The sequence below is a fragment of the Micropterus dolomieu genome, linkage group LG12 (assembly GCF_021292245.1).
Source record: "Micropterus dolomieu isolate WLL.071019.BEF.003 ecotype Adirondacks linkage group LG12, ASM2129224v1, whole genome shotgun sequence".
In the NCBI taxonomy this organism is placed as follows: Eukaryota; Metazoa; Chordata; class Actinopteri; order Centrarchiformes; family Centrarchidae; genus Micropterus; species Micropterus dolomieu.
In genome coordinates, this window is record NC_060161.1 from 22949508 (window position 1) to 22954993 (window position 5486).

At 42.8% G+C, this 5486-nt stretch overlaps 2 protein-coding genes across 6 annotated transcripts in view; one reads left to right on the forward strand and one right to left on the reverse strand.

Annotated features, from left to right (window-relative positions):
* LOC123981106 (HAUS augmin-like complex subunit 3) overlaps window positions 1-5486 on the forward strand; it is a 125105-nt gene that overhangs the window by 97720 nt on the left and 21899 nt on the right. The window lies entirely within an intron of this gene.
* Window positions 1-5486, reverse strand: part of nat8l (N-acetyltransferase 8-like) — a 20610-nt gene that overhangs the window by 12828 nt on the left and 2296 nt on the right. The window lies entirely within an intron of this gene.

Below are 5486 nucleotides of genomic sequence, written 5' to 3' on the forward strand. Positions count from 1 at the left end.
GTTTTGTTTCACAATCCTCTCCAGGGTGCGGTTATCCCTATTGCTTGTACACTTTTTTCTACCACATCTTTTCCTTCCCTTCGCCTCTCTATTAATGTGCTTGGACACAGAGCTCTGTGAACAGCCAGCCTCTTTAGCAATGACATTTTGTGTCTTGCCCTCCTTGTGCAAGGTGTCAATGGTCGTCTTTTGGACAGCTGTCACGTCAGCAGTCTTCCCCATGATTGTGTAGCCTACAGAACTAGACTGAGAGAAGAATTTAAAGGCTTTTGCATGTGTTTTGAGTTAATTAGCTGATTAGAGTGTGGCACCAGGTGTCTTCAATATTGAACCTTTTCACAATATTCAAATTTTCTGAGATACTGATTTTGGGATTTTCATTAGTTATCAGTTATAATCATCAAAATTAAAAGGAATGAACACTTGAAATATATCAGTCTGTGTGGGATGAAAGTATACATTATACAAGTTTCACTTTTTGAATGGAATTACTGAAATAAATCAACTTTTTGATGATATTCTAATTATATGACCGACACCTATGTGTTATGTGCCGCCGGCATCAGTATGTGGCTGTTTTGTTTCCAGGAGATATACCCGTTACTTTGGGACCAAAGGGGATGCGTCCCCCTCGCTAAGTCACTACGCACTAACAAACTACAGACAGTGGGAGAAGAGCATTGAGGCGTGGCAAAGACCCATTCTACAGGACAGGTAGTTCACAACTCTGAAAGGTCTGGAGGTTAAATGAGAAATCAGTAATGTAAACATCCTGTTTCCAGCTATGAAATGAATATAATTGATTATCCTGTCACCTTGGCTTGTACTTTCACTTGTGCATCACAGTTCTCTGCCATCCTGGTACAAGTCAGCCCTGTTCAACGAGTTGTACTTTGTTGCGGATGGAGGGACGGTGTGGACGGAGCTACCAGAGGACGCTGATATCAGTGGTGGTGTGCGCAGCGAGGATGCGGGGCTGCCAGCTCAGCCTGCGGTCATCAAGGAGTATGGCCGTTTTGCATACTTAGAAGGTAAATGCAAGGGGGCAGGTGTTGGTCTGCAAGACTAGACACGGCAGTTTAGAGCTGAATAATTGGTTATTAATCAATTAGTTAATTGGCAACGACTGATAATTGATTTCAGTTTCAGTTAATTTTTCACGGCAAAATGCCAAATATTCCCAGTTTCCACCTTCTCTAATGCGAGGACTTTCTGCTTTCTCTGTTTTTATATCATTGCAAACTGAATATCATCAGGTTTTGGACTATTGGTCAAAAAAGCAAGAGATTTGAAGACATAACCCTGAATTCTGGGAAATTATAACGGGGATTTATCACTATTTTCTGACATTTTAAAGACAAAATGATTTTTCTAAATGAAGGTCTAGAAACTATTAATGGCATACATTGATTGTAGTTTTACAACTAATAAATAATGTGACATAATCTGATATAAAAGTGAACTAAATGTGTGTACACAGAGTAACAATAACAAAATACTACATACCAATAGAATCCGCAAATTGGGTTTCTTCCCCTTGTTTTTCCGGTCCTTCAAGTATTAACTTGCAAAGCAAAAGTCACTGCCGAAATTATGAACTGATAGTTCTGACTGTGACAATACATACTGAAAAAGCAGAAAGATCTGCCTATACGTGTTTCATGACCCACATCACTAAGCTGTTATTGTTTTCCCAGGTCAGGAGTACAGAATGTACAACACCTATGATGTCCACTTCTACGCTTCCTTCGCCCTTATCATGCTGTGGCCCAAACTCGCCTTGAGTGTGCAATATGATATTGGTGAGCAAAGTGCTGTCTTATCAATTATCTAAGCATGCTTATTTAATAAAGAGCATTACCAAAGCCGGGTTTTACCGCATTAATCTCTCCTCAGCTGGCAGTGTGGTTCAGCAGGACCCAACAGAGAGGCTACATCTGATGAGTGGGCGGTATTCTCCTGTCAAGGCCAAAAATGTGGTGCCTCACGATATAGGAGACCCAGGTAGGAGAAAGACGATCTCATTAAATACAGAGGGGGTGAAATTACTACCTTTTAGGTAGCCATATGTTAGAGGTCATTTCTGTGCTGAATGAAACCACTCATTTTAAATAGTCTCTCAGTACAACATGATGACTCTGTCTCTAGATGACGAGCCATGGCAGAGGGTGAATGCTTACCTCATCCATGACACTGCAGACTGGAAGGACCTGAACCTGAAGTTTGTCCTGCAGGTCTACAGAGACTTTCATCTCACCCAGGACAATCAGTACCTGCGGGACATGTGGCCCATCTGCCAGGTATAACTGACCAATGTCGTCTTAACTCTACTGCATTTGAGAGTTGATCAATTCAGACATGAGTCATGTCTTCACAAACTTCATTTGTCACATGCTCAGACTGTTGTTCCACTCAGCTGTCTTGCTCTGTTTGGTCTGCTAGGCGGTGATGGAGTCAGAGATGAAGTTCGACCTGGATGGAGATGGACTGATAGAGAACTCTGGATATGCTGACCAGACCTATGACGGTTGGACGGTGACTGGACCAAGGTGAGAGGATGACAAAACATGACAGTCCAGGAATAAACACTGATTCCAGGGCCTAAAACAAGTAATTTTTCTGTGCCTGAAACGACAAAGATGGAGGGTAGGGGGCAAGAGCGTAATTTTGTGTTGAAAAGTTGACGAGGACATAGGGACTCAGATTAGGGGTGTGACATACACTTAGCTCACACGAGGAAACACAATTCTGGGTTCACAAGAAGATAATTGTACACTGGTTTGATAAAACATTCAATGTGTAAATATATGGTTGGGGGCTGGAGGGGCCTCCCCCAGAAGATTTTGAGCATTAAACAGTTCATTTCCTGCATTCTGGTAACATTTTCTGCCACCATTTATAATCAGTGGTTGAAGTGGAAAATAGAGGTGCTGGGCAATACAGCCGAAAATTCTATCACGATAAAAAATCATTCAATATCGATTATTCTTATGATAAATGTCAAATCATTCTTAGGCAGATTTTTGCTCCTGAGTGAAAGTTGAAGAAACCAGATGGTTAGTTGTGGTTTTAAACTATTTTTATGGTCAGAACAAACACTTAATGCCAAACAGTGGATCCAGTGTTTCCCATATGTCCATTTATTTGTGGCGGCCCGCCACAATATCAACGCTGATCGCGACATTGATTTTCAAATTTGTTTTTTAAACTAGGTCTATTTAAAATCGTATTTGATTGCAGAGCGCCGTAGCGCATTTGCGCCGCACATCCTCTCACTTGTCCCTCTCTCACTCTCTCTCATGAACACCGCTGCATAAAACTGTCCAACACAACGCTGTTGGCACCCAGCTTAAAAAAAGTTTTAACTATATTATAACTTTTTTTTAAGCTAATAAGAACAGCTAAGTTAATGTTAGAATACAGCTGGGTTGTCGAGGTTAGCACGTTGTTTATAGCTGGTGCCACTGTTACACTGTCATTCTGTGGGAAACATTGGGATCACTTAACAAATCTGAGGTAAAACATTCAAAACAATTATAATTAAGTAAATTTCAATTAAGTAATCTTTTTTCATTCCCTTTTCCCCAAAGTGCTGATTTGTTTGTGATTCAAATGAATTAAATCAAACACTTGTTAAACAACAGCGGTTAAAAAAAATATGCAAGAATATTTTCCACAGACATATTTATATATTGTGTTCTGCCCGTGTGGGTTTTTCTCTGGGTGCTCTGGCTTCCTCCCAACGTCCAAAGACATGCAGACTAGGTTAATTGGTGTCTCCAAAATAGGTGTGGATGTGAGTGTGAGTGGGTGAGGAGGAGTTGGTCACCGGCAGACGTGGGCACGGAGGACCAAGGAGCTGCCGGGGCGGGAGAGGTTCAGGCGAGAGGGCTGAGGGGAACAGGAGGCCGAGGTGGGAAGGTATGTGGTGGCTGGTGGACAGGCGAGGAGCGAGGGGGAGCCAGGGGAGCGCTGTGGAGGTGAGGCGAGGGGAGAACGCAGGTAGGCGAGCCCAGCTGACTGACTGGTAGACGGAGGTGAGTGGACCTGGTGGGGAAAACAGAAAAACAGACAGACAGGGTTAGTTCAGGGAAGCAGGAGAAGCGAGATATCAAGGAAGACAAGAGCTTGAATATAGTGGTAGCACCAAGTCTGGAGCGACAACGATTAAGCAGGGGTTGAAATACTGGTAGAGATGAGGCTGATTGCTGGTAGGTGTGGCGGGCAAAGGTGGAGGTTGATGAGACGCAGGTGTGGATTGTCAGCCGGGCTCCGGAGCGGAGAGAGGGAGAGCACACACAGAGGGAGAGGGGAGGAGAGACCGAGAGAGAGGCAACTCAGGGGAAAACAGAATGCGAAAAAAAGGAGGAAAAAACAGGACACTCACCATCAGCTGGGCTGCCACCACAACAGATAATTGCATTTATGACTTAAAGTCTGTATGGCAGGGCGAAGGAAAATTGAGTTGTCTATAGCTGCGGCGCTTCTCTAAATCATAGCCGAGGTTGACGTCAGAGGCTGTAGCAAAGATTAAAGGCTTTGGGTTCATGTTTACAGTAATGCAACAGACTTTTGAAATTAACTTCAAATTCATGTTAATCTTTGTTTCTTGAATCTTATGATTCAATAAAATCTGATTTAAAGCAGGGAGGGTTGTATTGGTGGTGACCTGCATTTGCATCTGTGAGAGAAGGAACAGTTAGTTAGTAAACCTATTTTTCCTGGTGTCATTTTGTTTCTTTGTATGTTACAGTGCGTACTGTGGTGGGCTGTGGTTGGCGTCCCTATGTGTGATGTGTAAGATGGCCAGGCTGGTGGACAACGAGGACACATACAAACGCTACAGAGACATCCTGGACAGGGGCTGTGCTGCTTTTGACAAACTGCTGTGGAACGGTAAGTTTAAACACCTGTCTCTTGTGTTCAGTTTGGAAAGGGTTCACTCATTTGGATTTAGTTGCAGCAGTTGATAAAAGGAAATCCGTAAAAATGCTGCCACTGTTCAGTTTAAACAAAGTTATTTCCAAAACTAAATTGATTGAGACTTGAAATGCCTTACCTTTATTTCCTTTTATGTTTAGGCAAGTACTACAACTATGACAGCAGCGGGAGAGACCTTTCTAATAGTGTAATGTCTGACCAGTGTGCTGGCCACTGGTTCCTGAAAGCGTCCGGGCTGGGAGAGGGAGACTACCAGGCAAGTTAATACACTGAATTAATGAAATAATCTCATTAAATACTCCTTTCTTTACATGTTTGAATGTGCTGACAACAAAATCACACAAATCAATGGAAATCAAATTTATCAACCCATGGAGGTCTGGATTTGGTGTCACACTCAAAATCAAAGTGGAAAACCACACTACAGGCCGATCCAACTTTGATGTAATGTCCTTAAAACAAGTCAAAATGAGGCTCAGTAGTGTGTGTGGCCTCCACGTGCCTGTATGACCTCCCTACAATGCCTGGGCATGCTCCTGATGAGG